The sequence below is a fragment of the Tamandua tetradactyla genome, chromosome 3, assembly GCF_023851605.1.
Source record: "Tamandua tetradactyla isolate mTamTet1 chromosome 3, mTamTet1.pri, whole genome shotgun sequence".
In the NCBI taxonomy this organism is placed as follows: Eukaryota; Metazoa; Chordata; class Mammalia; order Pilosa; family Myrmecophagidae; genus Tamandua; species Tamandua tetradactyla.
Window position 1 is genome coordinate 144,241,499 of NC_135329.1, and position 20,009 is coordinate 144,261,507.

General features: G+C 43.6%; 1 protein-coding gene across 4 annotated transcripts in view; it reads left to right on the plus strand.

Annotated features, from left to right (window-relative positions):
• Positions 1–20,009, plus strand: part of ITGA6 (integrin subunit alpha 6) — a 73,041-nt gene that overhangs the window by 10,389 nt on the left and 42,643 nt on the right. The window lies entirely within an intron of this gene.

Sequence of the window (20,009 nt, forward strand, 5' to 3'; positions counted from 1 at the left end):
GTATGAGGGAGCAGAATGATGGGGCACTAGCTGGAGAAGAAACGGGGTCAACAGCGATTTTTATTTTTAAAAGGGAGAAAATTATAATGAGTGTTTTTTGCTGAAGGGGATGGGTCAGCAGAGAAGGAAGAGGTACTTCAGCATCTGGGCGAATTGCTGGGGCGAGGTCTGGAGCAGGTGAGAGGCACGTGTAGAGGAGGGGTCAGCCTCCTCACTAGAGCGTGGGTAGCTCAGGAGAGATGTGGGGAAGGAAGGGGAATGAAAGGGGCACAGGGCCAAGCACGTGGGTAGTTGTCCTGGTGGGAGGTTGAGGTTTTCTCTGAGATTGCTTCTGTTTCTTAGTGAAATAGGAAGCAAGGTCATTAGCCCTAAGTTACTGGGTACTTGTCTAAAAGTTTGCCTTGAAAGAATTCCTTTCCGTAGGCAGATGGTTATGGGTTTGAATCCCAGCTCCTTCACTTTCTCTCGATTTGCCCTTGATCAAGTTCCTTGTTTCATCAGTCAAATGGGGGGACTAATAGCACCTCCCTTGTAGCGTTAATGAAGATGAAATGTGGTAAAAGAGTCCAAAGCATGGCAACGTGTCAGAAAAACTTTGAGGGTCTCCAGTTCCTTGTGCTATATGCTGTAGAGAACCTAAGCTTTGAGCTTTGTTACATTCCTGTGGGGCTCATCTTAGGTATGCTGTGAGCTGCTTCTGTGGGGGAGTATCTGCAGCTCTGGAATCTGGTACACTTTGGATGGAACAGTCTTTTGTGTCATCCAGATTGGTGTGCGTATGACCTGCAGGGTGGAAGCGAGCACGGGGAACACAGGAGAACTGAGGCCTCCTTTCCTGCTCCTGCTGGCCTGGCTGGTTGTCTTTGTCATCCTGGTCAACACTGACAGCTTATCACTGCATTTATTGAATGTAGTTGACAAGTGGCCTTGTTGAATTGTCAGGAGTTTGGAAAACATGGCTAAACCAGCCCCCTCTGGGTTTTGAAATCCTGTCAGTGTTCCCAGTTTCTTCTTTTGAGATAAGTGGTATAGGCTAAGAAGGTAGCTTGTGCTACATCTAAATGAAAAGGAAATGGACTATCTTGGACATTATGCAGATGTATGAATCATCAGGACACTGATGTCCATTCCCATGGGGTGTGCCACAGATGACACAGTGTATCTTCCTGAATGGCATGGTGGTGAGTTTTGTTTTGTTTTTTTTATTCTGCATCATTATAGAGCAGAATGAAATATGTGCAAAGTTTTAATATAAAACATGAAGTTCTAAAGACATTTCAAGCTTTTGGTGGCAGCTTTGGGTTATACCTCCATGCGTACTCACCATCCTCCATCATTCCAGCTTTTGTGAAGATGGTTGAGAAGCACTGACCAGTCCAGCATTTTCTCTACAGAGTGAAGACTGAGACACAGAAAAGTTAAGTGACAGCTAGTTAGTGTCATCTGTGGGCCCTAGAACCCAGTTGTCAGGGTGTCTAGTCTACCTAATACTATGCTATATATGTCTACCTTTTGGTAAAATTCTTGAAATTAAACTGGTGCCACATAATCCTGCCCATCATAGTGCAATATCTTAGGTTTTAAAATGTCTCCTGACATAATGGCCTGGGATGAAAATAACAAATATACAACACTGTCCCTCCACTAATGGGGGGCATCCAAATGACCATTGCTATTTTTTCAGCTGAGTCTCAGAATTCTTCAGGCCAGCTTATTTAGCCTTTACTGATGTATGGATATTTGTACATAAGACAACTCCTGCTTATCTCTTGGTCTAGTTAAATCCCAAGCCAAATGATGGCTGCTGGATGTTACCTCTGTTGGTTTGTAAGCTTCTTAATAGCAAGGCTGACATCTTGCCCATTTTGGGTTGAAGTCTCCTACACAGAGATGGGTACCCAATAGGTATTGTGGGAGTTCTTAGAGTTGATTAATTTCCCCAATACATCAAAGGCTTGTAGAGAATAGAAACCGGGTTGATGATTTCTTTCTAATGATCCTTCACCCATCCTAGCACTTCTTAAACTTGTTTTGGAGGTGGAATGCTTTGGAAGTCATGATGTCTGTATTATGAGAGCATAAAATATTGTTTTAAAACTTAAAACAACGAAATATAGATCTGTGCTTACTCATTTACCATCCAATATTCTAATGTAGATTAGTAACAGTGCAATTAAACTGAGTTAAAGAGAAAATTGCCATGAATAAAAAGCCTGGTTGTATTAGTTTTTTTCTCACTTATGTCTTGCAGCTGCTCCTACCTAACTCTGAAACTGAGAGCAGGTTTGAAATGATAATGGCACATTTACAGGTCGAAGTTCAAAAGGAAGTGTGTGTCTGTGTGTGTGTGTGTGTGTGTGTGTGTTCAGGGAACACCAGATTAGACTAACTTCTGATCCTTGTAGCAAGGCCATCTTTGACCTCTCTTGCAAATACTTTCCTTAGTCACTATCCCTTCAACCCCCCGACCTTCGGTTTCCTTTAGAGCCTACTTAATCTGTTTCCTGGGAGCAGTTTCATTTTCCTTTTCTGTCCCTCACTCTTTTATTTTCTAATGATTAATTACTCTATTGCCCGGATCCTGTTTGAGTCTAGTTTAATAAGCTCTCTTTATTCTTCTGATGTTTTCATTATAAAAATTTTAATATGCTATGTGGGTGCTATCAGAATAGAAGCTTACTGACAGTTCTGAATTATGGACCCTCTGAAAGAGGCAGGGAGTTGCTTCTGATTTATCTTTGTTTGCCCGGAGGTTTCACGTGGAGCCTGATACATCATTCCTCAAAACCATGCTTTGAGAAATAAACTCAATGCACAAGATGTAGGTGTTTCCATTTGCACAAAGATGGTATTTATTACCCATTATTACCCATAATGTATATTACCAAATACTTAACCCTACTTCTCTGGCATGTCCAGAGTTCTTTCTACCACATTGCCCCTCGTCCTGCAGGGCTCTACCTAGCCAATGCATCTGTTTGTTTGTTTTTTTTTCAACCTGTTTTTGTAAGATGACATTCTTACATAAGTCTTTTATAAGACTTCTTCAGCAGCTGTCTTCAGTGCAACCGAACTTGTCTAACTCTTTTTCTCAGTGTGGAGAGGTGTCATTCTGAGTTCCTTAGACAGTAAACTTTTCTCCTTTGTCAGCTAGGCCTGGACTTGCCTTTGGCCACAAATCCAGCCGCAGCTGTGTGTTCCCATATTGAGCCTCATGCTCTCTCTTATGTTTCTGAACAAGAAGTCCCCATTCCCTCCACACCTCTCATTCAGTGCTTTAGATTAGATGAAAGGTGAAGTCCTGACTCAGTGCCTGGGTAAACCTGGCTCTTCCCGGAGGAAGTGGTTGCTGTAGGCAAGTTTGGTGGAGGCATCTGAGACTAAGGCTTTTGGACCGTGCAGTTATTTATAAATGGTACTGTGGCTCTGAATATTGGGATGCCCCTGAACTGGACTGATTCATTCCCTTCTAGAAGGAAGATTTTGAGTGGAGAGGATTTTTCCATAGCTCTGAAATGTTTCCCTGAATTAGAGTGCCTCTCTCTGAGGAACCCTGAGGTCATTCCATTTTATCCTGTACTCTACTTGACCATGGGGCTCTGGTGGAAAGCTTGTCTGCCTTTCCAGCTGTTTGGACTTCCTCTCCTCAGCATTCAGCTCCTGCCTTTCGTCTGCCCTTTATCGTAATGCTCAGACTCCTGGCACAGTGCTCATGTGCGCAGGTACCGTCTGTATGCCTCCTTTATTGAGGTGCGTCATACTTCTGGAATAGGCCGTTCAAAAACAATCTTTGAAGTCTTTTGCCTGCAACTGCCTACGGAAAACGGCATGTGTGAGCTTGTTTTATGCACTTGTGAGGTTTGCTTTCTTCATGACTTCTAGGCACTGCTTTTGATCTTCATGATCATGTATGGCATTTTTCTCTAATGGCCCTATGTCCACTGACTGACATCATTTGTAAAATTTTAAAAAGTGTTTCTGAATAGGCAGTACAGTCACATAGTACAAAATTAAAAATCTGACAAACTACGGGGGGCACTCATTTTCACTTGTTGTTCCACCATGTGTAGCATCAGCTTCATCATTCAAGATGGCAGCAGCATCTGCATTCTAGGTGAGATGAAAAAGGGCCAAGGGAGAGAGCAAAGGACACATGTGCACCATCTTTCAGGAAGATGCCTGCAAGCAGCAAACTGACACCCTGTCGTACATCCTGTTCAGCAGGACTGAGTGGCATGGGCCACTAGCTGAAAAGACAGGCGAGGATGAGTGGTCTTTATTCAGGGTGGCCCTATGCCCAGCTAAAATACGCTTACTAGGAAGAAGCGGGGAGAACTGATGTTGGGTGATGGCCAGCAATCTCCGGCTCAGCTACTAAGCCTCTTGTTTCATTTATCCCATTTAGAAAATAAACTAAGCAATCATATTAATTTCCTTTTCCAAACATTGAAAAATTTGGATTTCACAGCTCTTGGAATAATAAAATAGGTATGCTGATCTACCAGGTGTGAGTTCTTTAAATATACCTTTTTTCTTCCTGGTTTTTAATTAAATATATTTTACTGGGAAGTGATAGAACTTGAAAAGTCATTTTTTCCCTTACAAATAAGCTATCTGAATGCAGTTTTTAACAAATGAATCTTTTTTTTTCTCTAAGTGGGAAACACTGATAATATTGATTCTTGGTACACTGCACATATAAAAACTTGGTTGGTAACTACATATTCAAATGCATTAATTATTAAAAATGAGAAATTCATTATAAAATAACTTCATTAATTTACAGAAATTTACTAAGCATCTGCATGGTGCCAAGCACTGTGGGAAGGTCAAGGATGAGAGGGTGGGCTCACAGTTAAGTTTAAGCAGGTTCTTTTTCTGGTTTCTTGAAGGGAAAATTAACTAGAGGTTGGGCTTTTATGAAGGTCAAATGAGATAAGGCAACTGTAAAGACAGATATCTGATAAGCAATTGAATGCCACATTTGGCAAGCTCTGTTGCTTTGTGCAATAAAGTGTTGCTTGGAGGAAATCATCAGAATTTGGACTTTCATTCTTCCTTTTGTTACAGCAGTAGGGTTTTTGTTTTTTTTTTTTTGGCATAGGCAAGCTTGGGAATCAAACCTGGGTCTCTGGCATGGCAGGTGAGAACTCTGCTGCTGAGCCACCATTGCCCTGCCCTGCAGTAGGGTTTTTATTGTAGTGGTTTGAGGGGTGTCTTACTGGATTGAGTTTCTTGGTCAGCTTAAAAACCCTTTTCAGTTGATAACTTTCTTTTTTTCAAATGAGATGGTTATATATTTAAACCTCTACTTTATAGGCTTTTGTTGAACTCATGGCTTTTTAAAATTTTATGAATTTATATTGTCAAATATAATGGTATTTGCTTTCTTTGAGAGATTATTTATGATAGTCCTTATTGTCAGGAGAACCAAGGTGATACTAAAAACTGATGCCAGGAATTCCTTCCCACCCCCCCATATTTTGCTGATCTGAGCACCCTGGTTGGCATTGCATTTAAATAGCTTAAATCGATGGTTGTCATTTTACGTTTTGTCCCTTGTAGATGGTAGAGAAGGAGCTGATGTGATGAGTAATAAAAACCTGTTCTTCTTTGGGTGTTCACTTTACTGCCGGAGCTGATCCCTGGTCCTTAGAGACAGGCTTGTGTTAAAGTGCACCCAGTCACGTAAGAGTTAGGCCCTTGGGCTCAGATGTCGGAAGAGTTTCACAGTCACTGGAAACTGGATTTAGTTCTAGCATGCTCCTCTAAGGAGACAGGGAAAAAAATCTCTTATGAAATTTGCATAATTGGTGAAGTGAATTCTATGTGAAGGCTGGGGCAAAATTATCAGTCTTGTGATGCAGTTAAAGGTAACAGGCGTGCCTTGGGTCCTTGTGTACAGATGTCGAGGCACTTTATGGACCTTGATTATTACCTGCCATGCTCTTGGACAAATACTCTTTAAAAAAGAAAAAGGATAAATCGGGGTGTGATACTGATATTTATCATCAAAACAGACAGAAAAGAGATTGTGAGTATTGTGATTGAAAATAAGATCTGGGAACCAAGGAGTGCTCCTGGTGTTGCCATTTACCAGCTGTGTGACCTTTGGCAAGTTACTTGGCCTCTCTGAACATGCATCCATATTTGTAAAATGGGGTAGTAATTGTATCTATTTCTTAATGAACTCCTAGCAGAGTACCTAATATGTTATAAGTGCAGAAGAGATGATAGCTATTATTGTAAATAATACACAGGCAACTATTTTTCCTAATTATGCAGGCAGAATGTGCATCTCTTGGGAGATTATTAGAAATCTGGTCTTTTGAAAGTGAGAGTGTAATTTACAGAGAAATGGGAAGCTCTGCTTTTTAATCAGTTTTTTAATGTAAATGTGAAAACCCGGGCTAGGAGGTGAGCAGATTTGTTTGACTGTGAATTTGAGCTTATGCTTGTCCAACTGGATCAGCCAGTTAGTAGAGTTAAATAGGGTTTTGAATTTTCCTGGCAGGCACCCTTAAGGTTACCAAAAAAAAAAAAAAAAAGTAGGCTCAGCTCCTGCCCTCAACAAGTTTATAACCTAATTCAGTGGAGTGGGGATATGTCCTTGCCCAGGGAGGTTTACTTTGGAAGGCGTGAAACTCAGTCTGTTCTTGAAGTTAAATTCACTTGTGAAGCCCAGAGCTGGTGGGAGAGCATTTGGTGGATGTTGGGTGGTGGCAGGAAGCACTTAACGCTTTTGTGTGCCTTTGTGTGCCAGGGAAGTGAGGGAAGTAGGGGTGGCTGAGGGCTGGCAGCCAGGGCGTGGCCAGAAGGTGAGGGCTGGCTCCCATTCCCGGTGGGGAAAGCATGCATGGCGGGGAAAGCACTAGGCTTAAAGCCCTACACACGTCAGGTAATGTCTGAGCCTTGGTTTCTTTATCTCTAAATGGAGATGCCTAAGTTCTTGGGTGGTGAGGCATATTTAAAGATAAACAACATAAAAGACTTTGCAATTATAGAGTGCCCTACAAATGTGAGTAGGATTTACTTGCCCCCCCCCTTGCCAATAATAATATTGGGATGCACGAGTAGTATCTTTCTAGGGTTGCAGGCGTCCCATTCTTGAAGTCCAAAGATATCCAGACACTCCTTTGGGTTTTGTGCTTGGGGAACAAGAGAAGAAGAACTCCCATGTCTGTGGAGCTAATAACATCCTAGTGTGGAAAAAAAGATGGGTGATTGACATGTAAACAAGCAAAACAATTTCAGGTACTGATAAGGGCTATGAAGTATATTAACTGGGGTGTATGATGTAGGGCAAGACCTTGGGAGAGCTTTAGGATGCTCAGGGAAGGACTTCTCTGAGGAGGTGATGCTTGAGTTGAGGCCTGAAGGATGCAGCCTGCAAGGATTTGAGGCAAGGATGTTCCAAGTCTAAGGAAGAGCAATTGCAAATCCCAACATGGAAGCAAGATTGTTGGGTTAAAGGATGACGGCCTGTGCCACAGTGCATGTCTGATGGGGAGGAGGCTAGAGAGGCAGATGAAGGGCAGTTCACTTAGGGCCTTAGAGTATAATGGGAATTTTACTTTCCTCCTAGAGAGGATAGGAAGTCCTTGGAGGGCTGTAAGCAGGGGAGTGATGTGATCTGACTTAAAATCTAGGAAAAACAATTGTTCTGTGGTGGACAGACAAGGGGCAGGATAAAAATGGAAGCAGGTAGACCAGAATGCTACTTACTGTCGTTGTCCAGGTGGGGCGTGGTGGAGGCTTGGACCTTCATGACAGCGAAAGAACCTCCGAGAAGTGGTCAGATTCAGAGTGAAATGCTCAGGTAGAGCCCATTGAATTTACTGAGGCACTGGATTTGGGCTATGAGGGAGAGCAAGGAATCAAGGATGACTCCTAAGTTTGTGGCCTGTTGGGAGCACAGCTAGGGGGAAAAGGGAGTTTCGTTTTGGATTTAAGTGTGAGACACTAAGTGGAGCTGTCCAGTAGGCAGTCGGGTGTCTGAGGGTGGAGCTCAGAGTAAGGTCTAGACTAGAGAGAGATGTCTGAAAGTCAGCAGGGTTTCTCGTCACAGGGTGAGAGTATAGCTAAGACTGGGAGTGGGTCTCTTCTGATGGAGGCGGAGAAGCTGGTGACAGGGGCTGTGAGATGGGAGGATAAATCTGGAAAATCTGGAAAATATGCTAACTTGCACGTAGACTGTCCCACTGCCCTTTCTCCAGCTGCTCAGTCTAGTTCCCAATTAAGCAGAATGAGAGTCAAAATTGAACCAGATATGAGAAGTCACAGAGACCCTTAGGCCCTTTTCTCTTAAATAAGGGAAGTGAGCCCATAGTTTAGAGCTCTTCTGGTGGGGCAAGATAGAAATGATCACAGAGGACATGGTTTCTAATCATGAACCAAGTATTTGATTGACCCATTAAATCTTGTGGCTTGGACTCCCTCCACTGTCTGCCCCGAACTGCACTGAACTCCAAATGGTCAGAGGGAAGGAGGGGGAGCCGGGTGTCACTGTTCTGGTGCCTGTTTTTTGATTCAAAAACCTGTTATTTTTTTAAATAATGTGGTACTTAAAGAGATGTGTGTTAGTTTCTCCTTAGTTCCCCGCCCCCCTCCATTTTTTACCTTGGCAATCTTAGGTGTTAAGATTGAGAAGATACTTAACATCGGGGGTTTCTTCAGCGATGGAATGAAATGTGATTTTAAAATTTGGTTCAGAAAGAGGTAGAATATAGTCAGTTTCCTCGTCCAGCTTCCCTCAACCTTTTAGTCCCTCTTTCCAAGTGGTTAATTGTTTGGCTCTCAGAGGTTTTGTATGCAGGCTGCATAATTTACTATGTGACCTTGGTCCTCTTTGAAACTTCATTCCTGTTTACATAAACTTAGAGGTTTAAAGTAGACCAAGGGGGACTCCTTGAGCTCCTCCAGGGAATGAGGGCCAGGTAGGGGTAGATGGCTAGCAGGTCCTCATGGAGGAATTCCCGGGCTCAGGTACAGAAGATGTGGTATCCAGCACCGAAGGGGAGGGTGGTGCAGCTGAGGTGGAGGCGGCAGGAAAGAGCAGGCTTCCTAGATAGGTGATACTTAAGTTGAGTGGAGATATAGAGAGGAGGTAAGGGTGTGGCAGGCACTCCGTGGAGAACAGATAGTCCTTGCAGAGCCAAGGACCTGCAAAGAGTCTGGTGAAAAGGTCATAGTCCTGCGGTTGGTCCCAGTGAAGGCTGGGTGGAGCACCCAGGTTGGAGTACTGGTGATGTGATTGCAATGTCTGGGTGGAGAGCCCAGATGTCTTTTCTCATCTATAAGTAACCATGTGGAGGATCCAAAGGACATTCAAAACCATTAGGCGCTTAGTTCTGTTGGAATAAAATCAGAAACAAATTTCAACCTTCGTCTGAAAAGCAATCAAGACACGAGTCGGAAGCTTTCTCACAAAACCCATCTAGTGGGCTCATTTTGGTGTTTATTGTTTTAGCTGGTGTGTTCCAGGTAACAGCATTTGCTTTACTTAGAGCCAACTTCGCAGCCCTTCCTTTGGTTTTCTAAACAGGGTGGGAGCATTTGAGGCCAGCTGTTGTGTATCTGAAGCATGGCTAAGCATTTGATTTTGCCAGACTTGTTGCCTCTGCATCTCTTATAAATGCATTAATCAGTAGGAATTGCTGGAGATGAGAACTATTGACTCCTCTGTTAGGACCAATTAAGCCAGGAAGGCAGGGCAGTGGGCCCAGTCACAGCGAGGGGCAGAGCGGCCATTTAGGAAGGAGCTTTGAAAATATTTGCTGACTGAATGAATGAACAAAGAATTGAAAAATTGTGCTCTTAAACTAGCAGCCAGCATTTCAGAGTTACTTTGGCTCAAAAGATTTGGAGGCAAACCATTTTTTGTTATCACTTTAAAACACAATGCTACATTATTAATTATAATCTTTTATAATTATAATTACATTAAATTAAAAAAACAGTACAAATGGAATATTAATTAATTTATTTAAGGAACAAACTGGAGCCTTCAGAGCAATGTCTGGCATCTGGTATTGGGCAGAGGCACAAGGAGCAGGGGCGTCCGTGGGTGTACTTACCGTTTTACTCTGCCGGTAGAAGGCTACTTATAGGAACAGTTGAAGGTCTCTCAAAGTCTAAAATGCTGTGTTGAAACGATTAAAACCGAACTTTGCCTCAATTATGTAAATTACTCATTTCGTTCATTAGAAATGAGTGTCCTTTAAGTGTTAGGCAGTGAGCTGGACACTAGGCACACAGTGAACAGAGCACACAGAGACCCGACTCTCCTGCCCGCTGAGCTTCCTGGAATGAGATGGGCAGTAAGCAAGTAAACTCATGGCTAGCCGTGTAATTACGAACTGCCATCACTGCTGGAGAGGAAAGGTAAATGAGAAACTACAAGAGGGAGGAAGTGATCTAGCCTGAATGTTATGGGAGGACTTGGGTGGACCCCTGAAGAGCAGTAGAGGTTAGTTATGGGAAGATTGGGCATAGGAAATTCCAGGGAGAGAAGAACATGTGCAAAGGTCCTGAGCCAGGAAACAGGGTGTGGCTTGAAGAGTTTGAAAGAAGACCTATGTAGTTAGCGGGTAAAGATTGAAGGAGAAGGTTAACCCAGAGTGTGCCCTTTGGAAATAATTAACCCAATATGTTTTTCCTGAGGCCATCACCAAAATTCAAGTTCTAGGTATCCGAGCACCATTTAATATGGATTTCCTGCTGTGGTAGGTAGGATGCTGCCCCCCCAAAGATGTCCTCATCTTAATCCTCAAAGCCTGTGAATATATTAGGTTTTACCAACAAAGGGAAATTAAGGTTGTTAATCAGTTGACCTAAAAATAGGAATTGAACTCCACCCTGGATTATTATCTGGGTGGACTCAGTATAATCTCAAGGATCTTTCTAATGTAGAAGAAGAGGCAGAAGAGAAAGATTTGAAGATGGAAGAAGAGGCCCTGAGTCAAGGAATGCAGGCAACCTTATAAGTGGAAAGGGCGAGGAAACAGATTCTCCCCTGCAGTCTTCAGAAAGGAACACAGCCTGCCGATCCCTTGATTTTAGCCCAGTGAGACCCATTTTGGACTTCTGAACTACAGAGCTGTAAGATAATAATTTATATTGTTTTAAGCCACTAAATTTGTGATAGTGTTACAGCAGCAATGGGAAGCTAATACACCTGCCCAGCTCCAGGTCTCAATACAGCAGAAGGCCATGACTAAATCACTCAGTAGAAACAACCTCTGATACGCTCTGCTGTTCACAGACAGCAGGGAGCAAGTGGCTCTCACAAATCACAACCACGAGATTGTTGAGCTGTGATCATTCTTCAGCAGAGTTTGTAGAGGGTCTGTAATATTCCAGACCTGCCTTAAGTGCGTGGAATAAGTCTGTGGGTAAAAACAGAGCAAGATCTGAGCCCTTGAGCATGTCTAGCATGTCATACAGTCCTAACCCACGTAGAGGGCCAGGCCTAGGGGGTGCCACAGCAGCACAGACATTCCCTGTTGACCACCGGTCCTCAGAAAGCAGGCCCTTTCCCCTCCAGCCAGAGGAGGGACAGCACATGGGTCAGTGACCTGGTGGGCCTAGGGATTGAAAGACTGTTTCAGGCTCTCCTGGAGTATGGGCCCTAGGGGATACCCTTATGAGGCCAGCAGAGATTGAGTGGCCAAGCCAGCTGCCCTCCTGTAGGGAGGAGGAGGGTCATGTGGAGACTGACCTTAGGGGTTCACAGGCTAAAGTAACTCGCTAGTCCCCATAAAACCACAGCCGAATCTAACCAGACAGTCTAAATTCTCAAGCATTACATTATAGCCTAAATCCAAGCTTCTGCATTGTAGTCAAGTTCTGTTGCCAGCTTTATTTCTGAGGCTGGGGTAACTGACCTTGTAATTTATCTTTCAAACTGGGACACTTTTGAGAGTGAGAGGGACTAGGATAAATGTTAAGTCTTCAGGGCACAGGGACCGCAGGTGTGAACCAGGGTTTTCCTGGGGAAACTGAGATGCATGGATATTCTAATAAGTCCTGGAAGTTTTAACCACTTTATGGGATGGTCTGACCAAAACGTCTCAGTACAATGTGCCCATTGGTACAGTGGCCATCCAGAAAGAGAGAGGGGAGGTCTCAGGGCCCTTCCTACGATAACTGTCCATAGCATAGAGAGCTTTCCACTTAGGGGTCTTGAAGAGGTGTTTTCTATATACCCCTGAATATCAGGCAACACTTATTTTTTCCTCCAAATTATTCTACCTTATATTTGAGCCCTTATAAAATTTTTCTCATGAGAGCTGCCCTCTTAAACACTTTATTTTAAATAACAAAGCTCTATTTTTCATGAACACATTAACCTAAAAGAACCTCAACCAGTTTTAATTGTCAATGCTGATAGAAGTTAAAATTTGATTTTAAAGGATTTTAATAAAGTAACTTAAAATCGATTTAAAGGAGGAGTCGGAGAAATTAAACTCACATTTGGTAGTTAATTTCTCAGGATATGACATCATGACAAGTGTTGGACGAACTCACAAGGGATACAATGGACCGTTAAGACATGGGGACCGGGAACGTACATGAAAACGAGAGCCTAAGGTGCTCTGGAAAACTGGGAGACACTGCTCTTAAGTAACGCCAAAGAAAAGAAAAGTGAAGTTTGAATTTGCTTTGTGAGACATGCACTATTTTAAAATGAATGTTTGGGTATAACATCTGAGTTTAAATATCTGGGTAAATCCAGTGGTCCAATATTAATTGACAGAAACAAAACAAAACAAAAAAAGTCAATTGATTATTTCATATATGTTAATAAAAGTTAAAATATTCAAGTTTCCCAAAAAGGTTTTTGAGATTTTTTTTTCCCCTGGCAGTCTTCTCATATTTAGGCACACATGTGCACGGTGTGATGAGAGCGATGTGAGTGAGCTGGGGCAGTAGTGGTGAGATGTTCACTGCAGCTACAGGCAGTTGTCAGGTCAGGTAGGGACCCAGAGTGTGGAGCTGAAGTGAAGGTCCGCGCAGGGGCAGAGACGCTGACGGCAGCACCGTCCCCGTCTTCATACAGAGTTCAGGCTGCTGGCTTTTAACATTCTGGGGCAGGTGGTGGTGGGGGGCTGGGGTGGGGAAGCCATGGTCCTGTTTGTTTAGGGAGAACGTTGACATATACATGTTTTATAATGTTTAGATTGATTACAACTCACAAATTTAAAAAATGATTGCTTGTAGAGGTGGGCAAGGCAGCTATGACATTTTTCTTAAAAAACAAAGTAAAACAAACCTGAAAGCTGAGGCCTCTAGCTGGCACATGGAGAATTGAGCCTTCCTCACTTTGGCATTTGAAGAGTTTACGGTCTGCCAGCTTGAATCCTATCCACTCAGCCTAAAGCAAATCCCGGCAGTCAGCAGGTCTCAACGGGGGCTAACTGTTGCAGAATTCCTTCTCAGAATGAGACCTAGCTAGAAATGGACCTTTTTACGTAACAGCAAACATACCAAAGAGAAGTAAGGATTAGCAGGCATGTGAGAGAGGCAGCAGCATGAAAGAGAACCGCTAAAGTAAACCCCAAAGAAAAACTGGAAGAAGTAGATAATTCAGGAACAGAAAGAGAACTTTAAGGAGAAAAACATCTAGTTAATTTGAAAACATGTTTAATCCACAAAGTAAGAATAGGATATGTTGTTAACTACAAGGCACAATCAGAATAAGAAAGAGCTTTCAGAGATTATAAATAGAGATGCTAACATATTAAAAATTCTGTAGAAATACTAGAAAATAAAGTTGAAAAAAATCTCAAAACCACAGAAAGGGAAGGAAAACGAGAAAAAAGAGAATTTAATCCAGGAGGTCCAACATCTAATTTCTAGAGGTTCCAGAAAGTGAACTGAGAAAATGCGACAGATAAGTTATTGATGTACAATTAGAAGAGGTTCCTAGAAATGAATGCCCCAAATCAATAGATTGAGAGAGGCCCCGCAGAGCACAGTGAGTGAATAAAGACTCACCCAGATACACTGTCGTGATGGTCAGAATGCCTCGGGTAAATTGGAGCACGTACATGTTACCCCTGAAGGGCAAATCAGACTAACATCAGCATTTTCATTAGCAATACTGGATATTAGCATAATCTAGAGGCAGAAAGAGGACTTAATTCTTGGAATACCACCGACATTCACCCTAGAAGCCCTAGGACCCCTGAGCTTTTTTTTTTTAAGGAAAAGGTGTCGTGACTGCCTTGTCCACCTCTACAACAATCCATTCTTATTTTTCTGATTTGTAATCATTTTAAACTGTGTAAGCTTCAGCGTTCTGAAGAAAATGTTTTGCAACCTAGAGTCCTACCCCCAATTGAACTGTCAGCCTAGGGTGAGAGCAGCATAAAGGCATTTGCACCCATGCAGGGACTCAGTTTAGCTATCATGCACTCTTCCTTAGGATACTTGAGGAAATCATTTAAATAAGAGGAAAACGTGGGCCCCCAGAAGAAAGCAGATCCAACTCAGGGTAGTGGAAGTCCCAGGATGACCCTGTGTGTGCATCAGGCCTGGAGAGCAGCTGGTCTTTGTAGTACCAGGAGGGCCAAGGGCTCTAAAAAGGCAAAGAAGAAATCCTGGTTGAATACACAGGGTGATTGGATGCTTAGAAGTGATTGAGGCCAGAATAAAGGCAAACAATAAAGTAAAAAGAAAGGCAGTTAGAAATGCCAAGAAAAGCAAGTCATGCTCCAAATGTGAAATCAACCAAACAATTGCTAGAATGTAAGAAAAGCAAATGTATTTGACCTTGATGCTTAGGAATGGTTTCCTCTGAGCCAAGGGCTTCGATATTGGTCCCAGGTAGAAAGAAGATGATCTGAGTACCATTTATGTCAATACTGAATAATATTTACTTAGTTATGTAAAACCACAGGTGACTGAGTTGTGGTTACAAAACAAAATGTGACAAAGCGCGGATATATAATATAAAAGTATAACTGATGGATGGCAGGGCTTAGGGAAACCAAGAAGTAAGTCCAGCAGGAAAGGGTCAGAGTGCTAAAGCTTTGTTTCAACCACTGGGACATTGAGAGGGTCTGTCAAAATTTGATGATGGGAAAGTAGAGGTTCAAATGTATTATTTAAAACAATGTTTCATTGGTACAGCGTTTCTGTTTGGGGTGATAGAAAAGTTTTGGCAATGGATAGTGGTGATAGTAGCACAACATTTACACCAGTGAATTGTATATTTAAATGGGTTTAAAGGGGCAATTTTAGATTGTGTATGCCCAAATAAAAGTTAAAAAAAAAATCACCACCACCACCAAAAAACTATACAATACAAACAGCAAGCCCTAATGTAAACAATGGACTATAGTTTTTGTTTAATTATAATATTGTTTTATCAGTTGTATCATAGGTACCACATGAATCAAAATGTTAATAATAGGGAACACTGTTGTGAGGGGAGGTATATGGGAAGTCTGTACTTTTATGCATGATTTTGCTGTAAACCTGCAACTTCTCTAATAAAAAAAAACAACTTAAAAGGATAGCAAGTAGGAAACTAAAGTAATATAGTTGTTAAATAGGGAAAGTGGCAAGTAGTTTCAGTTCTTCCTTTTCATAGTGTTGGATCAACAATTATTATGTACCCCGATAAATCAAGAAAGAAAGGTAGAAGTGTAATATCTAGAGTATAGAGAAGTAAATAGCAGAATTTAAAAGAAAAAAGAAAAAAGAGGTTTTACCCAGAGAGTAGGTCTTGGGATGAGCTTGGAATCTGTTGCTTTCTGCCGTAAGGTCTTTTTTACTTTTGATTTCTTGTTATTTGCATTTAATTATTTAATACAAATTTAAAAATTGACTTTGAAGATGGGTTAAATGTATCTGTGGCACAATTGCCATAGATTTACCGTCTTCTGGTTTGTCTTAATATGGACAATTTTAAGGAGGCTGTGTTATAAAGGAAGGGATAATAGTGTCCTTGTTCTAATGAAGCAATAGTTCACTTTTCCTGGGACACAGTTACTTTGCTAGAGGCAGACTCATTAATCCTTAAGGAAATGAATTATTGCCAAAGACAATGAAGCAAAGCTGCTATTGTCTTTAGAGTTTTAAACAGTGCTCCCGAGTTTAGAACTTTTGATTGCAAGAGTTATACAGAAGCATGCCAGTTCTTCTTGGGGGGAAACTTGAGCACATGAATGACAAGTGTGGATTACTTGAAGAATTTCTAAATAACCTTGTAGTTAATAACATGATGGTGCATCTAGCATGATCTAGACGCCAAAGACTGAATTTATATCATATCCTCAGTTAGTCGCACATTTGGGGAGTTAGCCTTTTATATTGTTTTTTACTATTACAAATTTTATTTCTTAGCTTTAAAGACAGTGTTGTAGTTTTACAAGTTTTGAGTATTGTCTTGTATTTCAAATGTGGGTTTCCAATAAATTAGAATCCCAGAGCAGTTTTTATAGCAGTGTAGCTTTCGTACTTGTGGAGATGATTGTCCACCGGCTCTGTGGAAAGCAATTTGGAAAGTAATTTTCGTTTTTCCATTTGGTATCTAATACAATGTTAGGTTGAACCCAGATTCTTGCCCTTTGTTTTTTGTTTTTTGACCATCTGATATGGGAATAAATTTCTCAGACCCTGTTCTGTTTAATTTCTGCCCCCTCCTTGTGGGGGCCATAACTCCTCTCCCTTGGTCCCTGTCCCTCTGAATGTAGTTATTACTGTGGGTCCACCTTCTTCCATATTTACTGGGCGGGTGGGTAGTGAGAGAGTGTCTCTGCTGCTGCTTCTTAAGAGAGAATGAACCAGATGGCTTTGCAGCTGCTGCCTTGGTCCTAGGAGTTCCTATCGGCATCCTGGCAGTGCCCATCGCTGACCCCGATGCCCACACTGAGCCATCCCCACAGACTGGCGCTGCAAAGGGCATTGGTGGGAAAAGGAAGAGAGCTGAGATTTGAATGGAAACTGGATCTTGACATGGACTCAAGGTGTCCCCAAGTGCTGTCCATCCCTCTTGGAGCTGTACCCACTTCCAGCCCTGGAGGTGGATGTGTTCTGAACAGTTTAGAGCAGCCCCCTTATCCTAAAGGACTTACCTTACGAAACGGGTGATGATTATTAGTGACTTTGACTGGACACAAATCTTCTTTGATTTATTTGTTTGTGCCAGACCTAGCCTCAGCTAATGGGCTGCATCCTTCCTACATTAAGGCTGGTTCCAAGCAGAATTGAGAGTCTGCTTGTTTCCTGAACCAGAGAAGGCAGCTTTACCTTCAGGATGTAAGTACCTGCCAGTTGGTGAGTTTGGTTAGGGTTACCGTGTTATCTCATCAGGGTCCTTCCTTACCTTATTTTTCTATGACTCCATGTCCACTGACCTAACTCCTACTCCCTTTACCCCCTGCCCCCTGCCAGGTTTTTCCTGCAAGTGTGGTCCCAGGAAAGGGGTACAGCCAGCGCAGAGGTGCCCTCTGCTGTTCAGTGTCTGCTTTTTCTCCCCCAGCTGCCCCTGGGGCCTAAGTCTGCAGGTGGAAAGGGATGTTGGCTGAAGGGCGGTATTTGGGGGTTGGCTGGCTGTGCCCACTGTCCCGGAGCCTGGGGGAAAGGATGGTGCTGGGAACACATGCAGGCACAGCCCCCAGGGAGGCAGTTTGATAGCTAATATTCTCTATAGGTTCATTTCTCTAATTTTGTATAGTTCTCTTTTTTCTCAAAATCTTCCCTCTCAAAACCATCCTTCCTTGTGTCCTGCTTTAAGCTGCAGTAACCTGGGAGTGCCTCCTCTGTAAGAGCTTAGCATTTCAAGCATGTGAAATTGTGCTTACACAGCTCCTGTAACCAGCCTGCAAGCTCTAGTTAAATGTCTGCTGTTTGTCATGTTCAAGGCCCCTGCAGCCCCAGAGGGGTACAGTAGAAAGATGGAGGCACCAAAGAGATCCTACAGTAGGGCAACACAGCTGCAAATCAGGGGGGCTGAAGGAGGTGCTCAGCCTCTGGGGACTGTCTGTGTTCCTCGAACAAACCTCCAGCTTTTTAAACAACAGGAAACCCAGAGCACCCGCCCCCTGCGTGGCACAATAGTCAGCGGAAGCATCGGGGCTCCGTCGGGTGCGCAATGCTCGCCGCGCCAATGGCGTGACCCTGCGACCGACCATTTGCTTATGTACACAGACCTCTGCGCCCCAGCGATCCCCAACCCCGCCTCGTTGCATCGCTGATTCCCTCTCGGCCACTTTCTCTGCTTCCTTCTGTCTCGGCCTTTGCACGCGCTGTGCTGCTCGCCAGCCCCATCGTGGCACCCTTTCTCCCAGGCGGACCTTCCTCACCACTCTGTCACTCCCTCTCACTGCCTCTACCTCCGTATAATTTAAGAACGCATTTATGGATCTGACTACCCTAAGAGCCGCAGTTTGAGGCAGGGACACGTTCTTTATTCATCCTAGGAGGCTGTTGCCAAATGACTGTTGAGTGAATAAGTGAAGAGCAAGTGCGGGAGATAATGAGCCTGGGTGGTCTCTGCGTTAGGCAGCGCCTGCCTCGGTGGTGGGGGCGAGAAGAGGGAGTGGGTAGAGAGTGCGAGGTAATGAGAATGGGACTCAGGGGCTGCTCTCTAGAGCCGTACCCTGGCCTTCCACGTTGGTTCCCTTGACGGGAGGCCTGAACCTCACCCCGCCCAGCTACAATTGTGCTTTGACTTCCTTTCCTCAACCTCTCCGTGTTTACTCTGAAGTCTGTCTGCATACCGAGCTATTCTTGTTTCAGTGTTTGGTTTGTGTAGGCATTGCCCTTTCAACTAGGTTGGAAGGGTCTTAAAATCGTGAGTTTTATTTCTAGGAACCAGTGCAGAGAGTAGAAACAATACTTCCCCAGGTAGTTTTTGTCCTGGCCACCAGCTAGCTGTGAGAGCTCAGGGGCAGGGTGATTAACCTCCCTCATCTGTAAAATTAGAAGGTGGGTTTCTCAGGTGCTTTCTAGCGCTGACCTCTTGAGATTCAGGGCTTCTGGCCCCTGCACTTGCTTTTCCTCCCAGTGTCCAGGACGTGGTTTCCGTTCCATCCTAGCATCTGCCGAGAAATTGAATTTGCTCACCTCTCATCTGAGCCAGGTGCCAGGTATTTGCTGGGCTCCTGGGCAGCATTGCGGGAAGAGGTGTGGGCTGGACCACGGAGGCCTCTGTGGCTGCTGGCCTTACCTCTGCCCTCTGCTGAGACGTTCCAGGCTGCCCTGGTGCTTGAAGGCTCCACTTGTTTGCTTTTCATGATTCGGCGTGCGCTGTTTTTGTTCCTGCGGGAGTGGAAAGATTCGGTGCTGGAGGCCCACTGTGCCAGGTGTTCAGGGACCTGGAAGGAGGATGGTGCTGGGGACAGTGAGCCCCCCTGCCCTGCTCTGTAAGGCCTGGCTTGACTGCCCCCGCAACACCCCCATGTCCACTTTCCACCTGGTATACCAGCTGCATTGCACTGTTTTGTTTTTTAAACAAAACAGTTTCTTTATTTGGCATATCAGCAGAGATAGAGGAGATTGGAAATTTTTCTGGTTTGTTGGATTTTCTTTTGATCTTTGCATCTGAGATTTATGAGTTTCTTGAAGGCCAGGAATGGTTTGTTTTCTCTTGAGAGGATTTTGTTTGTTTATTTTTTCACGTTTGTGTTCTCAGCCCCTTTCCCTGGCTCCATCCTCGTTTCTCTTTCAGTTCTTTGTTCCCCTCTGTCCGGCAGGTCTGTTCTTTCCCTTTGTTTTTTCTCCTGGTGTTCCTTTAGTCAGCCTCTCTGTCCCTGAAGATTTGTAAGGATGACAGTGAGTAAAGAGTGTTCTCAAAAGGAGTCTGAGGGGAAGGTAACTGAGCTCTCAAGAGCCCTTTGGCTGTGAAGTGGCGTGATTTTAAGATTTGTGGTTTTGGTTTAGGGACCGCTCTCACAGGAGATGGCAGGAGCGCCTGGCTGGGAGGGAGGGAGGAAGGAACACTGCGACGCCGAGAGCATGAGTGGCGCTGCACAGATCTGTGACTCCTCTGTGCGGGA